This window comes from Azolla caroliniana, unplaced genomic scaffold (assembly GCF_043228905.1).
Source record: "Azolla caroliniana isolate FFs.n. ecotype wild unplaced genomic scaffold, voAzoCaro1.0.p SCAF_11, whole genome shotgun sequence".
NCBI lineage: Eukaryota > Viridiplantae > Streptophyta > Polypodiopsida > Salviniales > Salviniaceae > Azolla > Azolla caroliniana.
Genome location: NW_028230446.1, coordinates 13995513 through 14011416, shown reverse-complemented (window position 1 = coordinate 14011416; position 15904 = coordinate 13995513).

The window sequence follows — 15904 nt, the reverse complement described above, 5'->3', positions numbered from 1 at the left end:
AGGGGAAGTGCGTACCTATTTCTGATACTGACCTTATTCAAGCCACGGTAATCCACAACTAGACGAAGTGATCCATCCTTTTTCTTTACAAAGAAAATAGGTGCGCTGGTTGGAGATTTCGAATGTCGAATGAACCCATTTGCCAAGTTTTCGTCTATGTAGGCTTCAAGAACCTCAAGCTCAATGGGTGACAAGTTGTAGATTGATCCCCACGATGGCTCTTTTCCTAGTTGTAAAGTAAGGGGGCAATCATATAGTCAGTGTTGAGGAAGAGTATTAGCTTTTACCTTATCAAAAACATCGGCATAATGGTGATACTTCTTTGGAAGTTGAATTGTTGACTCCTCCTTAATGATACTAGAAGGTTTCACTGATATTGTGAATAAAAACATTGGTTCCTTTCGTCCTTCCTCATGCAATTGATGTAGCAAAATGGTTGAAATTTTATGAGTGGATGCTTGAGATTGGAGATACCTGATTTCTTTCATTCTCCAATCGATTTCGGGGTTGTGTAATTCGAACCATGGTAATCCTAAGACAATTGGATGCTTTGGACTAGTAATTATATTAAATGATATTTTGCACATACCAAATTATCTAAGACAACACAAATTGGCTTTGACTCTTCTACGATATTTCCAAAAGCAATGGGGTGACCATCAATGACTACTACGAATGATGGGCAAGGAAGCTTTCTTAGGGATATCTGATGAACTTGAGCCAAATTCCTATCCATGAAGCAAGAATTAGGTATGGTATATAAGAGTGGTAAGACATGTATTGGAGGGTCACTTCTAGTACTAACTTCTACTTGATCTAAGAACACCTTGCTAACTTGGTTAGAAGGAATGGAACCACTAATAGGTTGCACAGATCCGGGGTTGTCCAACGAAACGACTCCTATATTGGTTGGACTTAATTGTTTTTAACTCTTATTCTAGTTGACTGAGGACTTCAAATTTGTTTGATAAACTTGGGGTACTATGATTATCAAGCACTCCTAATGAAATAGACTCGGGTTTAGTACTAGCAACTACTTGATTTACATATCTTCTTGGCCTATGGGGACAATTTACTGCAATATGCCCTGGACCACCGCAATATAGACATAGGTGATTTGCTCAGCGTCGTTGTTTTTCCTCTTTCGACAATGGTCCGCGACAACATGTTGTGTCGATTTCCATTGGTGTTGGTGTATTTGCCAAGGACGCATGATATGAATCCTTTGGAAAAGATTTTGCTACGACTGATGTGTATGTGGGCTCTAATCTTGTCCTTGGCATTTGTAACTACCGTTTTGAACGTCGTTCAAAAAGTTGATTATCGCATCGCACCACTCGACTGATTGCCTCTATGAGCAACTTTGGTTCTTCAGGGAAAGTCAGGAGTAAGTCTTTGACATCATTGCGTAGGCTATACTGAAATTGCTCCATCAATGATTGGTCGTCTCATGAGATATCAGTGCCAAGTAGATGGAAATCTGCAGCATAAGCTGAGGCCGGACGATCTCCTCGACGTAGTCTTCAGATTTTATTGATTGTCATCCTAACGTTATCGGTATCTCCAAAACATACTTTAAACTCGCTAATAAATTCCTCGAAATTATTTAACAAAGGAGATCCTTTTCCTAACAAAGGGGTGAAACATGCTAACATTATACCAGTAAGTAATGTGCCTACTAGTCCCACTCACGATGCATCGGTGTGATATCAAGAAGGATGCATTTGAATCACCAGGCATACCTGATTAATGAACCCTCTGAACTATGATTGTGTTCCATCGAATTTCATGGGAAGACCAATCTTGTGTTCTTTGGGGATCCCTTGAGCACTCGATTCTTGTTGTTGCAACGACATGATAGTTGCTTCCAATTGTTGCATGTGTAATGCCAACTCCCCGTTGTGTTGTTGCGTTTGCTTCTTTTCTAAACTGATTTGTTGAAGATCCCCAACCAACATTGATTTTCTTGTTCTAATGCTACAAATTTTTCTTTCAAGCATTGAAGCTCTGAGAAAACGGATTGGTATTCTTGTGCACTAACCGTTGCCATTTAATATTAGAGGAAGGAAGGATAAGAAAATTAGTATTAGAGGAAGGGAGGATAAGAAGATGAGAAATTTGGTTTAAACTGCCAGGAATAATACTAGAGGCAGAGGGAATCATTACTAGAGATTGAGAGAATTAGTACTACATGTAGAGAGAAGGGAAAGATTGTGTGGGAATCACGAGAGATGGAGAGACAGACATATAGAATTATGATAGCAAGAAGTATATTAGATGAAGAAGAATACAAGGATAGTTGGGAGGCTTAAGACTGGCATTAAACCGAATTGGTTCTTAATAGTGCCATATGCCAGAAACTATAAATAGAGGCATATGGCACTATTAAGAACCAATTCGGTTTAACGCCAGTCTTAAGCCTCCCAACTATGCCTCTATTTATAGTCTGGCGGCAATAGTATTCCTGAAGTTTCTGGAATGTTCCAGAGTAATCTAGAATATACATGAATTTTCTATAATGAAATAACAAGTGAAAAAAATATATTTCGTATTACAATTGCTATATGCCTCTATTTATAGTCTGGCGGCAATAGCAACACAAACCTGAGAAGAGAAGAATCAACCTAAGGAAAGGACCAGGTCAAAAAAATCTTACTTCCTACAAAACATGGCTTCTACATCTGGTACAAGAGTAGAAATCCGAAAGTTTGACGGCAAAAACTTTCAGCCCTATGGAAGGAGATGATGCAAGATGTACTTATCATCTGGTGTCAAATCGAGGCAATACAACACAACAACAATCCAGCCTCGATGACAACAAATGAATGGCGCTCGCTGGATGAAATAGCCAAGTCGACCATTCCAATGCATCTGGCCAAGAACGTCTACTTCAACATGGTCAAAGAGACAACAACATTTACCTTGTGGGAGAAGCTCTAAGCCGTTTATGAGAAGCAATCCTCCTCATCAAAGCTCATATTGATCCAACAGTTGTTCAATATGAAGATGAGAGAGAAAGATCCGACAACCTCCCACATTAACACCTTCAGCGAGGTGTTATCTGAACTCTCCTCCCAAGGGATTGCTTCGAAGAAGAAGTGAAAGCCCTTGCATTACTTTCGAGCTTGCCGACAAGATGGGAGGTATTTTGCATGACTTTCGCCAACAGTTGTCCAAAGCTAGATTTGGACGAAACGATCGGTCAAGTCCTCACAGAGGACATCCGATGAAAATCAATGGGCCTCACCATTGACGACTCGGCAGAAGCCCACTACTCAACCGAGCTAGCCAGAAGAACCAACCAAAGAACCAGTCAGTCGAGAAAGAGGGAGGACCGACAACGATCGAAGTCGAGAAATAGCCGACTAGGTGATTTTTGCACCCATTGCAGAAAAGCCGATCACAATGTTTCCGACTGCTGGTCGATCAAGAGGAAGGAGAACGGTCGGCAATTGGAGCGGAACTTGGGACGATCTGAATCGAACCGTTCTCTAGTTGGTAACCAAATCAATGTTGTCGACTCTTGATCAAGATAAATCCTCTCTCTGGAGGACTCGATGATTGGAGAAGTCCTCTACAGTGCGCAAGACGCACGAATGTGGCTACTGGACTCCAGAGCCATATTTTGCATAACCCCCAACATCAAATGGTTTTCGAACTATTCAGCTGGCGTCAATGACACAGTCTGACTAGGCAACGGGCATGAGTGAGCAATCGCAAGGATCAACGAAACCCCCATCCAATTGCCAAACAACAATACCATCACCCTACACCAAGTCCTGCACGTACCTACACTGAAAAGGAGTCTGGTCTCCATTGGCATGCTAGTCGAAGCCGGGTACAGAACGACCCTCAATGAGTCATCATGGATGCTCAGCCGAGGAAATCTAAAAATCAATAATGGGCACAAGTACAATAACTTATACCCACTAATGGCGATCAGTCCAGAAGGGGCTGTGAACATAGTCGAATCTATGGCATGGCCGACTCGGCCATAAGTCTCAAGCCGGACTAGACCGGTTGATGGCAATCGGCTACATCCTGAAACTCCAATCGAAGAAGGACTTCTATGAGCATTGTCGTTATGGGAAACAGACCCGAAGTCTGCACTCGCTCGATTATAAGACGGTATGACAACCCCTAGAGTTGGTCCACACAAATATATGTGGACCGATGCCGGAAAGGCCATTAGGAGGCTCTCGATACTTCATCACATTCGTAGATGACTATACACGGAAGGTCTGGGCCTACTCGATTAGGTCAAAGGATGAAGCGCTCGATTGTTAATCGAAATGGAGAAGTGGTCTGGACACCGAGTGAAGACACTTCGATCCAACAACGGAGGTGAATATACCTCCCAAGCCTTCAAATAGTACCTGTCTAAGAAAGGGATCCGGCACCAAAAGACCGTTCCCTACACACCCATGTAGAATGGAGTGGCAAAACGGATCAACCGAATGATCTAGGAGAGGGTGACGGCAATGCACCAGCAATCCGGACTGAAGCTGGAATTCTAGGCCAAGGCATTGCAGACGGTCATTTATTTGATAAATCTATCATTGTCGGGGTAGTACGGCTCAAGGTGCCACAAGCACTATGGTCAGGCAAACAACTAACCTACAACAGGCTCCGCATATTCGGATGCAAAGCCTACACTTTCATCCCCAAGAACAAAAAGACTAAGTTGGCACCCCATGCAACAAAGTGCATATTTCTCGATTATGGAACCGATGGGGAATTCGGCTATTGGTTATAGGACCCAAAGAATCAGAAATTAATCCAGAGCATTGACGTAGTCTTCAATTAAGACTCCATTCTATCCTCAAACCCATATCAGCCTAAGAGAAGTGACAAAAAGGTCTCCTTTGACAAATATATCGTAGAAGGACTGACCAACTGGGCCAAATTGGCGATAACAATGGGCCCGGTTCGGTTTCGGTTCGATTCAGTTTCTTGGCCTTGAAACCATACCAAACCATTTATTTATAATAAAAACCAAACCAAGCTATTTAAAATTTATGAAGTCATTTAAACTGAACCATTTAGAGCCGAACCATTTATGGAAAATTTAGAACCAAACCAAACCATTTTTTAGAGATATTGATTATCATACTTGTTATGAATTTGAGTGAGAAAATCGTCATAAATTTGGTCATCATACTTATCATAAATTTGATAATCATAAATCAAATTTAAGAGACTTTACATATAATGCATATAAAATTTAATAAGTTAGAGCCTAGACATGAAAATTTAGGAATATTTGACAGAAACCGAAACTAAAAAACCACTAAACCATGAAACTTAAAACCAAACCAAACCAAACCCGATAAACCGCCAAACCATGAAATTCAAAACCGAACCATAACATTTGAAACGAAACTAAATTGTTTATTTATCTTTGAACCAATAAACCATTAAGCCACGATTTAACTGTTCGGTCTGGTTCGGGCCAAAACCGGGCCCATTGCTAATTGGCGACTTGACAAAGAATCGAAGAAAACCAAGCCAACGATCCCTCTATCGAATTTGACTCGATAAGAGGTCCACTAGTTGGATTCAACTCGACTAAGAGATTGATAGAAGGTGAAGACAAGTCTACACGATCAAATTGCCCAAACAAGTTAAAGTGCCAAAGGACAGAGCTGAACCGGTCAAGGCACACATACCTCTATCAATCGACCCCGCATAAGGGGAGGATGACCAAAAATCGCCGAAATCCTATACCAAGGACGAGTCATCCAGAAAGACTCCTGAAGATGGTTCACAAAATACCGATCAACCAACAGAGGTGATTGAAGAATCCGAACTAAACACATCGGCACCCAAGAGATCCGAACGAATTAGAAGGCTGATAGAGTTTTATCAACCGGACCTCGACTACGTCAACTACATGGACGTAGGCGAACCAAGCTCCTACGAGGAAGTTATAGTCGTGCCGGATGTCGGATGGCTACGAGCCATGAGATCCGAGATGGACTCAATATATCATAATCAAACATGGGAGTTGGTTGAATCACTAGTTGGAAGAAAGACACTATTGTGCAAGTGGGTATTCAGATACAAATATGTATCCGATTCGGACAAGCCCAAATACAAAGCTCGGCTTGTCGTCAAAGGTTTCAAATAGGAACGTGGGTCGACTACGATGAGATATTCTCACCAATAGTCAAGATGACCACCCTTCGACTTCTACTTGGGGTCGTGGCGACAAAAGATCTTGAGCTTGAGGAGTTGGACATCAAGACAACATTCCTACACCGAGATCTAGAAGTAGACATCTATATGTCTCAACTAGCAGACTTCACGGCGACAGGGGAGGAAAGTCACCTCGTATGTCAACTGAAGAAAAGCCTTTATGGCTTAAAACAAGCGCCAAGAATGTGGTACTAGAAGTTTGACTCCTACATTTGGTAGCTTGGCTACCACCGGTCCAACTCCGACCCATGTATGTGCACTCGGTAATTGGCCGACAGGTCCCGAATCTATCTGATCCTATACGTTGTCGTGAAGATTTTCGGCAACAGTGTGAAAATTGTGTGCAACGGACGAAATCGAGAAGGTGCAATGTGCACGTGTGGAAGGGGTGAAGGCCACACACATATGCTAGCATGTTTTAAATAGGACTGAAATGAGAATCGTAAAAGAAAATCTAGATGTAAAGTTAAACATGTGCACATGTGATGTGCAATCAAACATTTGTAAATATAAAAGTAATACTAAAGCCTAGTAACATTTGAGTGCATACAGAGGGGTGCAAGCAAGGCTTGAACCTTGCACCTCCAAGATAAAAGGAAATTAACTTACCACTAAAGCTACTACCAAGGTCTAAATTTTGTATATTTCCTTGTCATATTCAGTATTCCATAGGAAACAAATGTACAAAACCGTGTGCACAAAACCATGGTTTTTAAGCCTATGTTTTTGTGCATGCCACAAGAAAAACCATGTGCCCAAAAACCATGGATCCAAGCCCATGTTTTTGTGCATGTTAGAAGCATGAATAGACCTATAAAAACCCTCATAAGGCTTGTGTAAGGGGGGCAAGTGATGTAAGGAAAAAACTTTTAATCAAAGATCTGAGTTATCCTAATGGTGATGTATCTTGTCTTGTAAAACTAAAGTCAGTGGTTCAATCTCTATCTCAATCTCTCTCTCTCTTTCCATCCATCTATCTATCTATCTTCAATACTTTCTCGCTAAAGCTAGTACAAACTTTGAATCCTTCCAGTCCAGGACCCCGGTGGTTCCGCTTCATTTCGCGAACACGCGAGGATTTCCTCGACAATGTCGACGACATGCTCATTGCAGGGAGCAATCGAGCAGAGATCGGAGAACTAAAGCGAAGCCTTCACGACAAATTTGCGATGAAGGAATTTGGCCAAGCCCGACACATACTAGGCATGCAAATAGAGAGAAATTGGATAGCAAAGACCTGGCTCTCCCAATCCGACTACATACAAAAGGTGTTGAAGCGCTTCGACATGGAGAACGCGAAGCCAGCATCAACCCCGCTTCCGACGTCAATCCGACTATTGGACAGAGACTCTCCTTCAACAGATGAATAGAGAAAGCTATTGGAAAGATACCCTACGCATTGGCCATAGGAAGAATCATTTACACAATGGTGGCAACCCGACCCGATCTTGCCTATGCCGTAAATATGGTTTATCTAATACCATGTATTGGGTGTGTTATAGGTCAAAGGTTCGAGTCTAGAATGTGACATTATCCCCCCTCCTACGATGTCTTCCCAAACCGATCGCCGGTTTGTGGGGATATCGGTTTGTGAATTCTTCGTTGATTCCCACGTGGTAGACTCCTTAACTGGTGTTGTTTACCTTGATTGTAATCTAGGTGAACACACATATTTATACAAGTTCTGAGGTTGAATATCTCTAGAATATACCATAGAATATTTCTAGAATATACTAAAAACTAGAATATTCTGAATGTATTATATGCTCTAGACTATACAATAGTAAACCATATACAAATTTATATGTAACTTAAGGGGTTCGAAGCTTCAAGAGTGCACGGCCATGTCTACCATAGAGGTTGAGTACATAGTACCAAAGGAAGTCATCTAGTTGCACCGACTGTCAGCCAACTTCTCAGCAACAAGACGAATCGACCATCCAACGTTGACCATCTACTCAACTCTCAGAGTGCAATACACCTCATTCGAGATCCAGTCTATCATGTGAACGCGAAACATATTGAGGTATGGTTTCATCATATCCGGGATCTCTTAACAAAGAAGAAACTCGAAGTACGGAAGATTGACACCAAGGTGAACATCATCAATTGCTTAACGAAGCCACTCCCACAACAACGCTTCGGAGCACTAAGGACAATGATATGACTACGACAAGCGATCGAGCAGAAAGAAGGAAAGTCAAAGACCGACCCCATCAAACGAGCCGAAAAGGCAAAGTCCATAGAATCGGAATGCCAAGAGGCTAAAAATAGATCGAGGCTCCAGTAAGAAGCACAGGAGCAAGCACGAGTGGAAAGCAAACGATTGACTAGGGGTCGAAAGTCAAAATCAGACACGAGCTTATCCAAACAAACATAGAGAGAATAAGCTTAGACAAAATGTTAACAATAACTTTTCTAATATTCACCAATATGTAACCCAAGGACAGGGGGAGACGATGAACGTGGACACACCTACACCACTCAGGCTCTTCCTTGCTGAAGCAGAAAATTTAATAACAACTAAACACCCTCGGATGTTGGGCTTCAACGCAACTCAACGTGGTGTAGAAACGATTCAAAAGATAAGGGAACGTGAGTTACATTTCCTAAAAGCTATGGTTGGGTTACCTTTTATATTGGGACCACGCGCTACACCCACATCAAAGCCATTTGACCTCCCACTTCTTTTCAAGAGACTTGGATGGAAATGAAACTAGGCCTACTACAAAGCCATTTATTTTATTGAATATGCTACACCATAATACGTTTTGTACAATACTAGAACTCTTTTAGTCTATGTTCTATTTATTTTTTTCAATGATTGGGCAAACACCCCATTTTGTTGTAAACCAATTGTCTCATGGGCCAAATTTGGTCTTAGAAGACGTTAATATATATATATATATATATATATATATATATATCTTTCTCTCTCACTCTCTCACTCTCTCTCTAGCACTCTCACACATCTTTTGGGTTTTTGGTTCTTGTGCACTTGGTTTATAGCAATTGTTTCTATCGTTCACACTCTATGACTCGCAATATGACTTTTCTTGCTTTGAAATTCTTCAATTGAAAGTTAAATAATATATGGTGTATAAGTAAAAGTGTCTTTATTAAATCATGTGTTACAAAATTGTGCAAAAATTATATATGATTTAGATCAAGATGTGATGCAAAATTCCATATCTATAGGTGCAATCATAGATTGACATATTCACATTCGTGGGTAGTGTTGGGCAAAGTCCCAGCCTCTAGGAATAGTGTCAGGCTTCCGGTTGCATTGGGACTTTTGCCAACCAAGGTGGGGGAATTCCGGAATTGATTCCGGCTAAGTTTTCCTACCAACCGGAATCTAGCTGGTTGATATTTTTTCAACCGGCTATTTATATAGTTTTGCAAACCTAAGTATAGTTTCAACTTTCCCCCTCTTTCCCCCTTTCTTCCCTCCTCTTGAGAGTCAAGACCTTACGTTTGTTGATCCCTATTTGTTGTTCCTCGTTCCCTGCTCCTTGTTCCTTGGTCGTTGCTCCTTGATTGATGTTCCTTGTTCCTTGGTCACCGCTCCCAACTTGTTCCTCCATGTGCACAAATCACCACTCTGAGGTATGGATTCTACCAATTTTTCTTATGAGGTATGTATTTTGGCTTTCCTCCAGCTAAACAATATCTTGCAGGTTGTGCTCATTATTGTTGTAGATGAGCTATAATAAAACATTCAATGATCTAATTCCTTCATAATTATACTGCATGTTGAGGTCTTTATGTACAGTTAATAAAAGCTCTATTTTTGTGCAAAAACGAATAAATTAAATGCCCATTGTTGTATATGTGGATGTGATATGTAAAGTTCGGTAGATTGGGTTGGTCTCTTGAGGCTCCTATATTTAGCATAATTTTTAATCCTTTTGCATAATGATTAGGTTTCTTTAAAAGGAAAGATCATTTATATATGCAACTTGTTAACTCTTTTGTAAGTGATTGTCTGTCCTTGTGCTCTTGACCTTGTTACACCTATTGTTCATCTGGTAGGAGTCAGGACTAGAAATTTTCTTTTCGACTAATCTTTCCTACTAGATGCATTTTGTGGGAAAACAAATTTCTTAACATACAATTTGTTAACTAACCTATTTTTAGTCAATTAAGGTTTCTTTTTCTTCATAATTATAAATATGATTTCAACCTGGTTTATTGTAGTTGATGTGTAGTGTTTAGGGTGGCTTCTCTTTTGGCTCTCCCTAGTTGAGAACCTCATTGGTATGTGCTAAGAAAGATCACCATCTTATATTCTTATATGCTCAACATCACCATCTTTTTGTTTGTAAAAGTCAATGTTACCTCGCAAAAGAAAATGGAATCATTTTTGTTTGGAAATTTACATTAGCAACATGTGATTCTATGTGTTGAATATGATGTCCTTCCTTGGCAAAAATCTTTATGTGCATGAATTAGCACTTCATATCGTTGTAAGTTATTACATTTATCCCCATGCAGATTGTAATGTCCATGATGGCATGTCACAGTAAGCACATGGAATTCTAGGTGTCTTCAAGGTATCCATTTCTGTCCATTACTGCTATATGTAAATCAATTCTAATCTCTATCTAAAGTTTTTGTGATCGCTCAAATGTATCGCAAAATCTGAAGATGATTTAAGGGATAACCATTGTATTTTTCTGTTTTCCTCTTGATTTCTCTTAGTTTGAATCTATTTGAGTGTTAAGTGCATGATGGCAAATTGCAATCCACCTTGTTTAGTTATATATTTTTAGTGAATGGGTTTGTTGGTTCTCACATTGCCAAAATCATGGTAGTTTGAATTTCCACATGTTTTCCAAGGAATAAGATACAATTATGATTTAAAGGTGATTCCATGTGCGAGTAGGCTAATGCGAGCCTTCCTCTTTCTTCTTTATGTTTTTATAGATCAGAAGATCCATAATGAAAACTTAATCATTTATTGCCTCAAAATCTTCCATATATCCCAAGTGTTTTAATTTGCTTATTCTCTTTAGAAAACATGGTTTGTGTATATATGTTTCCCCTTCTTGTAAATGGAATCCATAGGTTATGCTAAAAAATCATTTGATTTGGTACGCGCTAAATTTTGTTTTTCAACATGTTCCGGTTGACATTATCACTTGTAGGAAAATGGCCGGCTAAAATTTTGAAATTTCGGTTAGGTTCGTAAGCAGCATGAAAATTTCCGGTAGGGGCTAGAGACTTTGCCCAACACTGTTCGTGGGTTTTCCCATTCGAATGCAAACAAATACGTATACGAATGCATGGTCAAGTATTCGTTGAAAAAAAAGACTTCATAAATTCCCTACTTTTTAGTCTCTTAAATATAAAAAAGAGGACTTTGACAATAAAAAGGGGATTTATTTATTTATTTATTTTCCCCAAAAAAACTCATTCCATTAGTTAGAAAATTTTACAAATGAGACGATTATGTACAAATCCCTGTAGGGACACGATCGTTCCATCTTATGTGGATGCCCATTGACTCAAGAAAGGGAGAGGACGACCATTGTTGGATGAAGGCTATTCGTTGTCTTTTAACTCCATCGGAGCCACCCTTGACGCCATCATATTGGCTCTTTACAGTGGCTACAATTTCACTCCATATCTCTTGCAGTAACCTTGTTGGATGCGCGATTTGGTTGGAGAAGACCCGTCTACACCGTTGTTTCCATAGATTTGCCCTAGATTTGTCATTAAGAGGAGTTGAGTGGACATTGTCGTTGGTGGAGAAAAAAACCTCTTGTGATTTTATCACCAAAGTCATCCCCTCCTCTTGATGCTCGTATCCGCCAACTGGGATCTGCCATGATAGCCAACATATATTTCCCCACTTGATTGAGTCTTGCACCTGGCACAATTGCAACAAGCGCCCCCCCCCCCCCCCCCCATATTCAATGGGATGTTGGGCAGTCCCATAGAGTGTGTCATATTGATTCTACTACATTTGGGCACTCTACACAATTAGGAGAGCTAAGGTTCCCACGTTGCCAACTCCCACTGGTAGAGACTTATGTATTAATAGCCATTTGATTGTGGTAATTCACCTTGCATGTTATTTTTTCCAGATTTTCTGCCAAAACTTGGTGATAATTGTGGGAGGAACTTGAAATGTGTGCTAGACCTTTGCAATAGCTAGCTCTCAGGCGGTTTGAGCAACTAGAATGTGGCGACCCAATCTAGTTGTGAATTGGAAGAAAGGGATGGGTTTGCTTCCTTGCCCCACTTAAGGATCACGCCATGTCCATTGTAAAGGGTCCCAACTAACCTTACGTAGCCATGTGTTTTCATGAGTACATATGTGCCAATTGGGTTGTACTTTGATCAGATCAAGATCTACAATCCATTTATGACCAGTATACGCGAGTACTCGAATTGTGTTATTCTGTGTTGGTGTCTCGCAATTCGAAGCCTTTGATCCTGTCTGGTGTTCCCCTACCTCTCGGGATCAGAGATCCCTCCTCCTCGTGGTCTATCCCGTTCTCCATTGTCGTCCTTTGAGTAGCAGTTTCCCTAATGAGTAGAGCGTTAATGATTTCCGATCTCATAGTCCATCCGCCCTTGATTCCATGGAGTATGTTGGCTTGATCTTGTAGTAGCAATGACATAAACCCCTTACTTGATCCCAGTAGTTGATTAGATTCATCCTTGATACATGGGTTCCATAGGATACGTTGACTGAGCCAGGCAGGTTCGGAACTCGGCTGATCACACTTGAGCCCTCGTCTAATGTCACACCATGCCTTCCACATGGATGCATTGAATCTATCCTCCAATTGGCGGGAGAAACTAGGTTTGAGATCCATGTTTAGAATCCATCCCATTTGGGGGGCCCAATTGACCCCTTTTCGTGGCCTAAAGTAAGTGAAACGTAACCGTAGTAGCATTTTCCAACAGTCATTTCCTGGTTGGAGTCCACGCACCACAAATTTGGCAACTAAGGCTTTTGATTTTGAAAGGGTATCAATAAGACCCAATCCCCCTCTCGATTTAGGCGTTGTGTGTATAGGCCATGCCACCTTGGCGCGAGTTACATGGTCTTCCTTACCAGACCAAATGTAGTTGCGGACCCGTCGTTGAATCTGATATATACTTTCCTTGGAGATTGTCTAGCATGATAGACTGTACCATCCTGTTGCAAGTAGTACCTGGTTTGCCACTATGATGCGACCCACTAGCGACAGTTTTTTCGAACTCCAATGTATCAACTTTTGTCGAATGGAATGGATAACTGGTGCAATCATAGTCTCCGGCGGTATGTTGAAACCAATTTGGAAACCCAAATATTTGGTGCTCGCTCCTTGATTGATCCATTTGAAAGTGGGATGTGGGTGTCACGTCAAATGTGTTTCATGAGAAAGTCATATTGCGCAGGATTTGTGCCAATTGATCATGGAATTAGATCTCTTGCAAAATACAGCTAACCCACTTTCTAGCTTTTGGAGGTTTTCCAAGTCCCCTTGCAGGTAGACCGCTTTGTCATCTGCAAATTATATATCTAGGATGTTTTGGTGAGAATGAGGTACGGGAAGACCACGTAGGTTGAGATGCCGCAAGTTGAGAAAGCAAGAGAGTGCTTCGGCGTATAATAGAAATAAGGATGGAGCTAGTGGGTAGCCCCGTCATATAGATCGGGATATTCGGAAAAAGGGGCCCCTTTCACTTGCCAGTGAAACGCAATTGTTGTCGTTCCTACAAAGTCCTGCAATGCCTTTGATCCATGTCTCTTGAAAGTTGAGTTTCCCCATCACACTTTCTAGAAAGTTCCATCATACCCTATCATATGCTTTCTCAAAATCTAGGAGCACCACAACTACCTTGTTGTTGGTACGCTTGGCAAGGGCTACTGCTTCCTAGAATGAGAAGAGGTTGTCTAGGATGCTCCGATTTCTAACGAACCCTGTCTGGGACGGATGAATGGGTTGAGGGAGAAGTGGTGTTAAACGGCGTGCCACGATTTTTGCGAGCAACTTATAGATAGTATTGAGAAGAGTTATGGGCCACCACTCGCTAATGTCGTTGGCACTCCCACCACTTTTAGGAATGAGATGTATCATCCCCTGTCCAAATTCCTCCGGCATGCTTCCAGAGGTGATGATCTCCTCATATGCTTGGAGGAGGTCTTCTTTAATAGTGTCCCAAAGGCATGTGAAAAAGTGCGGGGTGAGGCCGTCGATTCTAGGGCAACTATCAGCATCCAAATCAGAGAGTACCTCCCATATCTCGATGATTGATAGGGGACGCACGAGCCATGTATTCATTTCCGTCGTGACTTTCTTGGGTATGATTTGGAGGATAATATCTTCTCTTATGTCTTCCCTTGTAGCCATAGTATCATCGATAAGTAGGCGGTTATAGTAACTTGTGGCAATATTCCTCATTTCGTCGCCATCCTTAGTGGTTGTTCCATCCTCTCGGTTGAGGCAACACATCATTGTTCTAGCGTGCCTCGGGCCTTTGGAGCTGAAGAATTCCTTCGTGGTTTTGTCCCCTACTCGAATCCATCACACCATGCTTCCATGAAACTCCATGTCATATATTTCCTTTTCCACCATGCTGAGTTCATGTTTGGCCATGGTGACTTGTCCAACGATCCACGGTTATAGTAACTTGTGGCAATATTCCTCATTTCATCGCCATCCTTAGTGGTTGTTCCATCCTCTCGGTTGAGGCAACACATCATTGTTCTAGCGTGCCTCGGGCCTTTGGAGCTGAAGAATTCCTTCGTGGTGTTGTCCCCTACTCGAATCCATCACTCCATGCTTCCATGAAACTCCATGTCATATATTTCCTTTTCCGCCATGCTGAGTTCATGTTTGGCCATGGCGACTTGTCCAGCGATCCACGGTTATAGTAACTTGTGGCAATATTCCTCATTTCATTGCCATCCTTAGTGGTTGTTCCATCCTCTCGGTTGAGGCTACACATCATTGTTCTAGTGTGCCTCGGGCCTTTGGAGCTGAAGAATTCCTTCGTGGTTTTGTCCCCTACTCGAATCCATCACGCCATGCTTCCATGAAACTCCATGTCATATATTTCCTTTTCCGCCATGCTGAGTTCATGTTTGGCCATGGCGACTTGTCCAGCGATCCACGGTTATAGTAACTTGTGGCAATATTCCTCATTTCATTGCCATCCTTAGTGGTTGTTCCATCCTCTCGGTTGAGGCTACACATCATTGTTCTAGTGTGCCTCGGGCCTTTGGAGCTGAAGAATTCCTTCGTGGTTTTGTCCCCTACTTGAATCCATCACGCCATGCTTCCATGAAACTCCATGTCATATATTTCCTTTTCTGCCATGCTGAGTTCATGTTTGGCCATGGCAACTTGTCCAGCGATCCACAGTTATAGTAACTTGTGGCAATATTCCTCATTTCGTTGCCATCCTTAGTGGTTGTTCCATCCTCTCGGTTGAGGCTACGCATCATTGTTCTAGTGTGCCTCGGGCCTTTGGAGCTGAAGAATTCCTTCGTGGTTTTGTCCCCTACTCAAATCCATCACGCCATGCCTCCATGAAACTCCATGTCATATATTTCCTTTTTCGCCATGCTGAGTTCATGTTTGGCCATGGCGACTTGTCTAGCGATCCAACTACATAACGGGTATCTCTATGGGAGTCGTTGTAAGGCTATTAGTCCCCATTTTGTCCTCTGTTGCTTCTCTTGAGCATCCTTGCTTCTGGT